Source organism: Heterodontus francisci, chromosome 28 (assembly GCF_036365525.1).
Source record: "Heterodontus francisci isolate sHetFra1 chromosome 28, sHetFra1.hap1, whole genome shotgun sequence".
Taxonomy (NCBI): Eukaryota; Metazoa; Chordata; class Chondrichthyes; order Heterodontiformes; family Heterodontidae; genus Heterodontus; species Heterodontus francisci.
Genome location: NC_090398.1, coordinates 61,776,742 through 61,788,122, shown reverse-complemented (window position 1 = coordinate 61,788,122; position 11,381 = coordinate 61,776,742). Strand labels below are relative to the sequence as shown.

Sequence of the window (11,381 nt, the reverse complement as noted above, 5' to 3'; positions counted from 1 at the left end):
CACACTCACCTAGAGGAGGTGCAGATTAAAAACACATGCATGTAACAGAAACTGATAGGGACAGAATCAAATCCTTTCTCACACATGACGCAAAAATTGGTGGTGTCGTAAATAGTGAAGAGGAAAGCATTAGATTACAGGACGATATAGATCGTCTGAGGCATAGAATATAAGAGCAGGGTGTTATGATGGAGCTGTATAAAATGCTAGTTAGGCCACAGCTGGAGTACTGTGTACAGTTCTGGGCACCACACTATAGGAAGGATGTGATTGCACTGGAGAGGGTGCAGAGGAGATTCACCAGGTTGTTGCCTGGACTGGAGCATTTCAGCTATGAAGAGAGACTGAAAAGGCGAGGGTTGTTTTCCTTAGAGCAGAGAAGGCTGAGGGGAGAGCTATACAAAATGATGAAGGGCATTGATAGTTTAGATAGGAAGAAAGTATTTCCATTAGCAGAGGGGTTAATAACGAGGGGGCGTAGATTTAAGGTAAGGGGCAGGAGGTTTACAGGGGATTTGAGGAAAAAAAATGACCCAGAGTGTGGTTGGAATCTGGAATGCACTGCCTGAAGGGGTGGTAGAGGCAGGAACCCTCACAACATTTAAGAAGTATTTCGATGAGCACTTGAAATGCCATAGGACACAAGGCTACACGCCAAGTACTGGAAAATGGGATTAGAATAGTTAGGTGCTTGATGGCCGGCACAGACACGATGGGCCGAAGGGCCTGTTTCTGTGCTGTATAACTCTATGACTCTATATCAGAAACTGATAGATCTGGACAAAAGCTGATGCTCACAGACAAGTTGTTGAAAGATATGTGGTGAAACTCACATAGCAATAGCAGAAACAAACAGTCACAGACCAAAAACTGAAGCATACAAAGTAAAAACCCACATTCTCGCACTCGAAATTCACAGTTACGAAGTGAAGTTGACTCTCTCCTCCCAGGCACTGACAGGTACAAAAGAAAACACACACTAACATACCAGGAAATGAACGGCTGCATTTGCTGACAACGCCACCACTAGGTGGCGCTGCATCAGCACATGTGCAAAAGCAGCCTGTTCAAATTAGACCGCAATTGTTGACAACGCGATCGGTAGGTGGCGCTGTTTTGGCACATGCGCAGATACAGCATGTGCCACGAAAACGTCACAGCCTGCGACTGCAGCAGCTGCCAGGACTAAAGATGGCGCTGGTCAAAAAATCACAGAGATGAAACCTAACAAACACGTGGCAGAATACAGTGGCCGGAGTGAGAGAGTGGAGCGCGCCGGGAAGAGCAGCGCGGGGAGACCAGCGGTAGCGGTGCCCGGGGGGTGGGTGTGAAAGGGGGAGACCAGCGGTAGCGGTGCTGGGGCGGGGGGGGGGTGGAGAAAGGGGGAGACCAGCGGTAGCAGTGCCCGGGGTGGGGGGGGAATGAAAGAGGGTGAGGGAGGGGGGGATGGGAGAGGGAGGGGGGGATGAAAGAGGGAGAGGGAGGGGGGATGAAAGATGGAGGGGGTGATGAAAGAGGGAGAGGGAGGGGGAGATGAAAGAGGGAGGGGGGAGAAAGAGGGAGAGGGAGGGGGGAGAAGGGGAGAGGGAGGGGGGGAGAAGGGGGAGGGAGAGGGAGAGGGAGGGGGGGAGAAAGAGGGAGAGGGAGGGGGGAGAAAGAGGGAGAGGGAGGGGGTAGAAGGGGGAGAGGGAGTGGGGGAGAAGGGGGAGAAAGGGGGAGAGGGAAGGGGGAGAAAGAGGGAGAGAGTGGTGGGGAGAAGGGGAGAGAGTGGGGGGGGAGAAGGGGAGAGAGTGGGGGGGAGCAGCGGAACGGAAGAGGAGTGCCTTTTTCTGTGCATGCGCTATGAACACAACAGCAAAAGACTTACTGGCCAGTCCCTGGACCCGGTGACACCAAGGTCTTCGCACACTCGCTCCCCGCGGCTGTCTACGGCCTCTCGCTTCTGGCCCTCTCCATTCAGCCCTTCCCTCCAGCTGCGGATGCCCAATCCAGTTGCTTTCTCCCCTACCCAGTTGCTTTCTCTACTTCTCCACAGTACTTCAGGCATTGCAACTGTTTGGTCCCTGCATTTTGCATGCTCCCTCTCCCCACCCCTCCACGCTCTCCCCACCTCTCCCCCTCTTCACCCACCCCTCCCTCTACCCCCCCCCCCCCCACCATAGTTGAATATCTGAAGTGCAGTTGCAAAGTCGGGGAAATAGCATGCAAAACAAAACCTCAACAATTCTGGGTTTAATTATTGAAAAGTTTTATTAAGTTCATTAAGTATCCGAGGAACTGCTGTGCATGGATACATGAGTGTTGTGTCCAGCATTCCCGTTAGACAGACAGGCCGAGTCTCTGCTATGCACAGCAAAAGAGATTGTTCCTGGAGAGCCTTGTGGTGAATGAACGCTTGGCTCTCTATTCCACTACTGTATTGTCCATGCGAAGAAGGCAAAGTCACAAGAGTCTGAGCTCAGTCTATTCTTGGTGAATGTTCCCCAAGCGCATCCCAATGTGCATTCCCAATTCATCCATAAATGTAATGTTCCTTTCCACATCGTGATGAGCTCCGCAGCATGATCCAGTTGCCTTCGTTGCTTGAATGCTGACCGTAAGTCTCGAGGATTGTTTTCTCGACGGCATGTTTTACATGAAAAGAAGAAAAGCAAATCAGAGTCAGAGCTTCCCTCCCTCCAATGAAATTACTGTTGCGCATGCTTTATGCTCTGCAGTATAGGCCAATGAATCACTTAGTACCCACCTCAGCTGTAGGAGGCAGGATGATGTAACTGCCCTTATCTCGTGATGGTTCAATGCTGCTCTCAGGGAAAACATGAATGATGTGAGGGTGCTGGAAAAAGAAGCACATTTCTTTTGGACTATGAACATAAAGCAGGCCATTTAGCCCAGCTGTTCCCTGCTAGTGGTTATGCTACTCGTGCGTCTTTCCATCCATTCCCATTTAATCCTGCCTATACTATCAGCATCATCTTCCATTTCTTTCACTCTTATCTACCTTTGCCTTAAAGCAACACTGAGGATGGAGAATGGTGTGGCTGCACTCCCACCTCACCAGTTGTGTACGCAGCAAGAGCATTCACATTTGTGCTACCACTGGACACGGCATGCTTGTTTCTTTTAGTGCTCAGTCTCTTCTTGCTGAATGTTCCCCAAGTGCTTGACCCCTTTGGACGCCTTCTCTGCTTGACAGGCAGCAGCTGGCAATTGCGGATCTCACAAGGCTCTGCATGGTTGTTTCAAGGGCGGATGGGGAAACATGTGGCAGTGTGTCCACGTGCACTGCTTGGATGGGTGCAGGAACAGGTGACTGAGTAACTGAACAGCAAGGAGAGGGTACCGCAGGTGGGGGAAGTGGAGCTTTGAACAGGCAGGCGTATGTATGGTCCATCAGATCATTAGGCCAGGGGGTGAAATGCTCAGGATCCATGGATTGTGGCACGTGACTGATGTCCAGCGCGTGGCCACCTCCAACGAAGGTGCTTCCGGGCAATTGTTGGCCAAATTAATTGGCTCCATCTCATCAGCCAGTCCTTGTGTCCTCCCACCCTCCCCCCCGTCCCTCCCTTCCCTTCCCTCCTTTCCCCCCTCCCTTCCCCCCTACCTTCCCTCCTTCCTTCTTCCCCCTTCCCTCCTCCCTTCCCCCTTCTCTCCTCCCTTCCCTCCCCCTCCCTTCCCTCCCCTCCCCTCCCTTCTATTCCCTTCCCTTCCCTCCCCTCCCCTCCGCTCCCCTCCCTTCCCTTCCCTCCCTTCCCCTCCCTTCCCTCCCCTCCCCTCTCCTCCCTTCCCTTCCCTCCCTTGAAATGTATTTTCAGAGCAACTTACCTTGGAACAATCTCCTCTGTCTAGTAAAAATGAAGCAAATGTCCAAAATGACTAAATAATTGAGATAAAATGCCCGACGAAACCTCTCCTCCTTCCATTTTCAAAAACTCGCGCCGAAGCTTTCGGAAGATTGACGCACACGCGCACACGGGCTCCGGTCATCTGCGCATGCGCTGCAGTCCGGATTGCCAGGACCAGTTTGCGCATGCGCAAATGCCGACCTGACGTGTTCCCCGAGGATGACGTTACGCGATGACGTCATCTGCGCATGCGCAAACTGGTCCTGGCAATCCGGACCGCAGCGCATGCGCAGAGGGCCCGGGACCGTGTGCGCATGTGCGCACCGCGGCGCATTCTGATGACGTACCGTAGTCATCAATCACTTTGTTCAAATAAAACGTCCCAGTCAGCGACGTTCTGGCAGCTGCCAGGACTAAAGATGGCGCTTCTCAAATAATCACACAAAGGCAATGTAAAGCAAAACAAAGGCCATGTGTTTACATGGCAGCAGGGAACGGCTGGTGAGATCGGGCGGAGGGGGTTAGGGTGGAGGGAGGGGGTGGTGGAATGGCCGGAGAGATCAGGCGGGGGAGAAAGACCGGAGAGATCAGGTGGGAGAGAATGTCCGGAGAGAGCGGGGAGGAGGAGGAGAGCACACCCACCGCCACCAAGGTCTTCGGCCGCTCCCTCCCCACTTCCCCCATGCTCTCTACTTGCTTCCCCCACACTCTCTCCCCGCTTCCCCCACGCTCTCTCCCCACTTCCCCCACACTCTCTCCCCGCTTCCCCCACACTCTCTACTTGCTTCCCTCACACTCTCTCCCCGCTTCCCCCACGCTCTCTACTCGCTTCCCACCCCTCTCCCCGCCCGCTCCCCTCACTTCCCCCGCTATGTCCCCCCACCCTCTCCAACCCCCACTACCCCCGCCCTCTCCTTCTGTTAAGCTATTCCGTGACCTTGTCCCATCAATACCTTCTCCTTTGTTATCTCTTGCCCCATCCCCGCTTTACTTGCTTAAAATCTTTTACATTTCTTATATCTGCCAATTCTGAAGAAAGGTCACTGACCTGAAATGTTAACTCTGTTTCTCTCTCCACAGATGCTGCCAGACCCGCTCGGTTTTTCCAGCACTTTCTGTTTTTATCATAGATTTTCTTCTTTTTTACTTTGCCGATGTATTTGAATATATTGTGGATCCTTCTTCAGGGTGTCTTCTTTCACCAGGTAGTTCTGACCTCTGTTGATGTTGATCGTAATCAGCTTCAATTTGCTGATAGTTTTGGAACTGAGCAGATTTCCTTTGCTTGATTCTACAACATGGAACTCAGTCTGACATGTGGACCCATGGGAGGATTTAAAAGTAACTTGGATGATCCCTAGTGGATCCCTAGTGGAGGAGTATCTGATCCATGGGAACCCAGGTTCAATCCCGGGTTTCAGCAATTCTGCTTCCTTATGCGTCCCTTGCCTTGGTTCTGATTTTCCAGTTGCGCAATTTACTTTGAAATTATTTACCAAGCACCAGTGGATTGGATTTGAGAAACAACACAGAGTCATTTACAGCACAGAAGGTGGTCGTTTGGCCTATCACATCCATGCTGGCTCTCCCCGGAGCAATCTAGTCAGTTCCACTCACCAGCTCGATCCCTTTCCTCCTGCAAGTTTCTTTCCTTCAAGTATCCATCCAATTTCCTTTTCAAATCATTGATTGTCTCTGCTTCACCACACTCGTGGGCTGAGACATTACCACCCACAACATAAAAAAGTTCCACCTCACCCAAGGATGCGAAATATTTATATCTTCTATATTTAGCTTATTCTCTATTTCTATGAGAATAGACTGGCAGTCAACATGAAAAGGAACCCAAAAATCTTTGAGCAGCATGTAAATGATAAGTGGGTAGTCAGAGGTAGAGTGCAGCCTATTAGGGACAAAGAGGGTAATATATGCTTCGAGGTGCAGGGCAATGTTAATCTACTTAATGAGTACTTTGTATCAGTGATCATTAAGGAAGTGGAATTGGACAAAATATCAGTAGAAGTGCAGAGAGTAGAGGCAATGGATAGGGTACAAATTCAGAGAGGGAGGTACGAAAAAGGCGGAGCAAAGCGGCACCGCAAAGTGCTTTGTGATAATATCCAGGGCATCACCAAACCAGCAATCCGCCGCCTGGCTCGCCGTGGCGGGGTCAAGCGGATCACAGGTTTGATCTCTGAGGAGACTCGCAGGGTGTTGAAGGTATTCCTGGAGAATGTGATCAGGGATGCGGTCACCTACACTGAGCACGGCAAGCACAAGACGGTCACTGCCATGGATGTGGTGTACGTTCTGAAACGGCAGGGCCGCACTCCACGGATTCGGCGGCTGAACAACTCGACCCTTTCCAGCAAACACACAACAAAGGCTCTTCTAAGAGCCACCCACCGCCTCACAGAGAGAGCAGTGACCTGGAAACGGGAGATCGGATAGGCTGTTCAGAACTGTCTGGAATAAATCTGTCCTGTATTCGAGAATAAAACTGGAATCCCCGAATTTGACATTTCATTTGCAGCAAAGATGTGCAGTGGATTTGATTTTCTAAACGGGCTGTGTAAACAGTGCCCGAGGTTCTACAGTAAGTTATTTCCCCAGTCGACACATGCCCTCAGTGAAAAGCCACATCTTCTTCTTTGGCTTCCTTGTCTCGAGAGACAATGGGTAAGCGACTGGAGGTGGTCAGTGGTTTGTGGAGCTGTGCCTGGAGTGGCTATAAAGGCCAATTCTAGAGTGACAGGCTCTTCCACAGGTGCTGCAGATAAAATTGGTTGTCAGGGCTGTTACGCAGTTGGCTCTCCCCTTGCGCTTCTGTCTTTTTTCCTGCCAACTGCTAAGTCTCTTCGACTCGCCGCACTACAGCCCCGCCTTTATGGCTGCCCGCCAGCTCTGGCGATCATTGGCAACTGACTCCCATGACTTGTGATCAATGTCACAGAACTTCATGTCGCATTTGCAGACGTCTTCAAAGTGGAGACATGGATGGCCGGTGGGTCTGATACCAGTGGCGAGCTCGCTGTACAATGTGTCCTTGGGGATCCTGCCATCTTCCATGTGGCTCACATGGCCAAGCCATCTCAGGCGCCGCTGGCTCAGTAGGGTCTATAAGCTGGGGATGTTGGTCACCTCGAGGACTTCTGTGTTAGAGATACGGTCCTGCCACCTGATGCCAAGGATTCTCCGGAAGCAGCGAAAATGGAATGAATTGAGACGTCGCTCTTGGCTGACATATGCTGTCCAGGCCTCGCTGCTGTAGAGCAAGATACTGAGGACACAGGCTTGATACACTTGGACTTTTGTGTTCTGTGTCAGTGTGCCATTTTCCCACACTCACTTGGCCAGTCTGGACATAGCAGTGGAAGTCTTTCCCATGCGCTTGTTGATTTCTGCATCGAGAGACAGGTTACTGGTGATAGTTGAGCCTAGGTAGGTGAACTCTTGAACCACTTCCAGAGTGCGGTTGCTGATATTGATGGATGGAGCATTTCTGACGTCCTGTCCCATGATGTTCGTTTTCTTGAGGCTGATGGTTAGGCCACATTCGTTGCAGGCAGTCGCAAACCTGTCGATGAGACTCTGCAGACACTCTTCAATGTGAGATGTTAATGCAGCATTGTCAGCAAAGAGGAGTTCCCTGATGAGGACTTTCCCTACTTTGGTCTTCGCTCTTAGACAGGCAAGGTTGAACAACCTGCCACCTGATCATGTGTGGAGGAAAATTCCTTCTTCTGAAGACTTGAATGCATATGAGAGCAGCAGGGAAAAGATGATCCCAAACAGTGTGGGTGCGAACAGTTCCGGATCCAAAACGTTAACTCTACTTCTCGTTCCACAGATGCTGCCAGACCTGCTGAGTGGTTCCAGCATTTCTTGTTTTTATTACATTGGTTTAAATTGTCAACCTGGCAGAAAGTTTGAATTTGCAAAAGGCGCCAACTTCAGTGTCGGAAAGAAGCGATTACTGGAAAATCTATTTAAAGTTGTTCGTAAAATATTTTCCACCAACATTTAAAAACCTTTGTTTATTCCGCTATTTTCGCCACAAATTCCTGGCGCTATTTTACGCACAGTTTTAACCTGTCATTTTTTTCCCACTTCTTATCTGGAACTAGCGGTAAAAGACTCCATTCAGCAATCCTTAAGGGACCAATAACTCAAACTTGGTGTGGAAAGGAATAAATTAGACTTTTGGTAATTCCCCTTCACACAGGGATCAGGGGGACAGTGAGAAGCCACTGAAATAGTTGCTTAAACATTTTAAATAGATCTTATTCTGTCCTGTTACTGCCATGCTGGAATTAGACAGTAATCTGCCCTTTCACAGAGACTGTGGGTGGCTCTGAAAAGAGCCTTTGGTTTATTAGATGACATTTTGGCCGCTTTCCTTTTTCTGGAAGCTCTGAGCGCTGGTTTTCTTGGGTAGCAGCACGGCCTGGATATTAGGCAGCACCCCGCCCTGTGCGATGATCACTCCTCCCAGCAGCTTGTTGAGCTCCTCGTCGTTGCGGACGGCCAGCTGCAGGTGTCTGGGGATGATGCGGGTCTTCTTGTTGTCCCGGGCCGCGTTACCGGCCAGCTCTAGGATTTCAGCGGTCAGATGCTCGAGCACAGCAGCCAGATAGACCGGGGCTCCCGCACCCACACGCTCTTCATAGTTACCCTTTCTCAGGAGCCGGTGAACAGGACCCACCGCGAACTGCAGTCCAGCCTGGGAGGAGCGAGACTTGGCCTTGGACCGAGCTTTCCCGCTGGTCTTTTTTCCAGACATTTCCACAATCTCACAAATACTTTCACAAAGAATGGATAACTACCTCAGCATTAAGCAGCCACATGGGGTAGACAGGATGGTCAAGCAGTCTGAAATGGTGCATTCAGATCACAACGCTCTCTGGAGGGGTGGGTTTAAATCCCACTTCTGACAAGTTGTGCTTTGACATGACTACAGGCATTTGGGAGCAGTGGTGAAAAACACAGAGCATGAAAGAATTTTGACAAGCAAAATCAAAACGAATTCAAAGATATTTCTTCAATACATGGGAGTAAGAGGCAACAGAGGAAAAAGTAGGGCCCATGTAAGAACTAAAAAGTAACCTATGTGTCAGGGTTGAAGATGTTGGTATGTTTGTTAATGAATACTTTACTGTCTTCACAAATGAGGGGGTGATGCAGACATTATAATTAAGGAGAAGGAGTGTGAAGCATTGGACATGATAAACTGAGGGGGAGAAGAAGTATAAATGGGATGAGCATCCTTGAAAGTGGATAAATCATCAGGGCTGGATGAAATGTACCCCAGGCTGTTAAAAGAAGCCAGTGAGGAAATAGTGGAAGGTCTGACCATCAGTTTCCAATCCCTCACTGGATACAGGTGTGATGTCAGAGGATTGGAGGTCTCTGCAATAAAAGCAAAATTCTGCAGATGCTGGAAATCTGAAATAAAAACTATTAGTGCTGGAAATACACAGCAGGTCTGGCAGCATCTGTGGAGAGAGAAGCAAAGTTAACATATCTGTTCTGATGAAAAGTCACTGACCTGAAATGTTAACTTTGCTTCTCTCTCCACAGATGCTGCCAGATCTGCTGTGTATTTGCAGTACATTTTGTTTTTATTGCTAACATTGCACCATTGTTGAAAAAGGAAGCAAGAGATAGACCGAATAATTAAAGACCAGTCAGCCTAACCTCAATAGTGGGTGAATTATTGGAATTAATTCTGAGAGACAGGATAAACTGTCACTTAGAAAGGCACAGATTAATCAAGTATCATCAGCATGGATTTGTTCAGGGAAGCTCCTGTCTGACGAACTTGAGTGAATCTTTTGAAGAAGTAACAATGAGGATTGTGAGGATAGTGCAGTTGATGTGGCCTACATGGATTTTAGCAAGACTTTTGACAAGGTCCCACATGACAAACTGGTTAAAAAAAATAAAAGCACATGGGATCCAGGGGAATGTAGCAAGCTGGACATAAAATAGACTCGGTGGCAGGAAACAAGAAGGAATTGGGTACGGGTGTTTGTGCAACTCGAGGTCTGTTTCAAGTGGTGTTCCACAGGGCTCAGAACTAGGTTCCCTGCCTTTTGTGGTATAAATTAATGATTTGGAAATGAATGTAGAGGGCATAATCAAGTCGATTGCAGATGACATGAAAATTGTCCGTGTTGTTGATAGGGAGGAGGATAGCTGTACACTGCAGGAAGATATCAATAGACTGGTCAGGTGGGGAGAATAGTGGCAAGTGGAATTCAAATTGGACAAGTGTGAGGTGATGCATTTGGGAGGTCAAAAAAGGCAAAGGAATACACAATTAATGGGAGAACACTGAACAGTGTAGAGGAAGTGAGAGACGTTGGAGTGAATGTCCACAGATCCCTGAAGGTAGCAGGACAGGTCAATAAGGTGGTTCAGCAGGTATATGGAATCCTTTCCTTTATTAGCTGAGGTATAGAATATAAGGGTGGTCTGGGTGTCCATGTCAATAAGTCACAGAAAGCTAACATGCAGGTGCAGCAAGCAATTAGGAAAGCTAATAGTATGTTAGCCTTTATCGCAAGAGGATTTGAGTACGGGAGTCGTGAATTCTTGCTTCAATTGTACAGAAACTTGGTTAGACCACACTTGGAATACAGTTTTGGTCTCCTTACCTTAGGAAGGATATTATTGCCATGGAGGGAGTTCAACGAAGGTTCATCAGACTTCTTCCAGGGATGGTGGGACTGTTGTATGAAGAAAGGTTGGAGAAACTGGGGCTGTATTCTCTAGAGTTTCAAAGAATGGGAGGTGATCTCATTGAAACCTACAAAATACTTAAACGACAGTCAGGGTAGATGCAGCTAAGATCCCTGGTTGGGGAGTGGAGAACCAAGGGAAGGAATTTCAAAATAAGGGAGTAGCCGCTGAGGACAGAGATGAAGAGAAATTTCTTTACTCAGAGGTTTGTGAATCTTTGGAATGCTCTAACCCAGAGGGCTGTGGAAGCTGAGTCATTGAGTATGTTTAAAGCGGAGATTGACAAATTTCTAAATGCAAATGACATAAGGGAATATGAGGAAAGTGTGGGGAAAAGGGCATTGAAGTGGACGATCAGCCATGATCATATTGAATGGTGGGGCAGGCTCGATGGGCTGAATGGCCGACTCCTGCTCCTATGTTCCTATTTTCCTAACTCCACATGATCAGCGAGGCACAGCCTCAGGCCGACTTGGTGGGTGGTGCAAACAGATATTACTGCTTCTGATCTTCACCAGAACAGAGAGTGAGATGTAACATTGATCATCAATCAGACTGTGAGAGAATACAACAGAATAAAACACATGGAGAGACACTGTGGAATAACAAATAGATTTGATTGGAATGTTGAATTCTGATTGGAATGGATAAAACAGCAGATTAAATTGGGATTCTCATTGATCTGGGACAGAAAAGAGAAACTGATGGAAAGAAGGGAAGAAGAAAGAAAAGAAAGGATGGAACTGTTCACTTTTTTCAGTTTTTTCACTCACCCATCAAAGCTGGATA

General features: G+C 48.6%; 1 pseudogene; it reads left to right on the top strand.

Annotated features, from left to right (window-relative positions):
- The first annotated feature begins 1,585 nt into the window (after nt 1–1,585).
- LOC137345330 (histone H4-like) lies at nt 1,586–6,198 on the top strand (annotated as a pseudogene).
- Nucleotides 6,199–11,381: the final 5,183 nt, after the last annotated feature.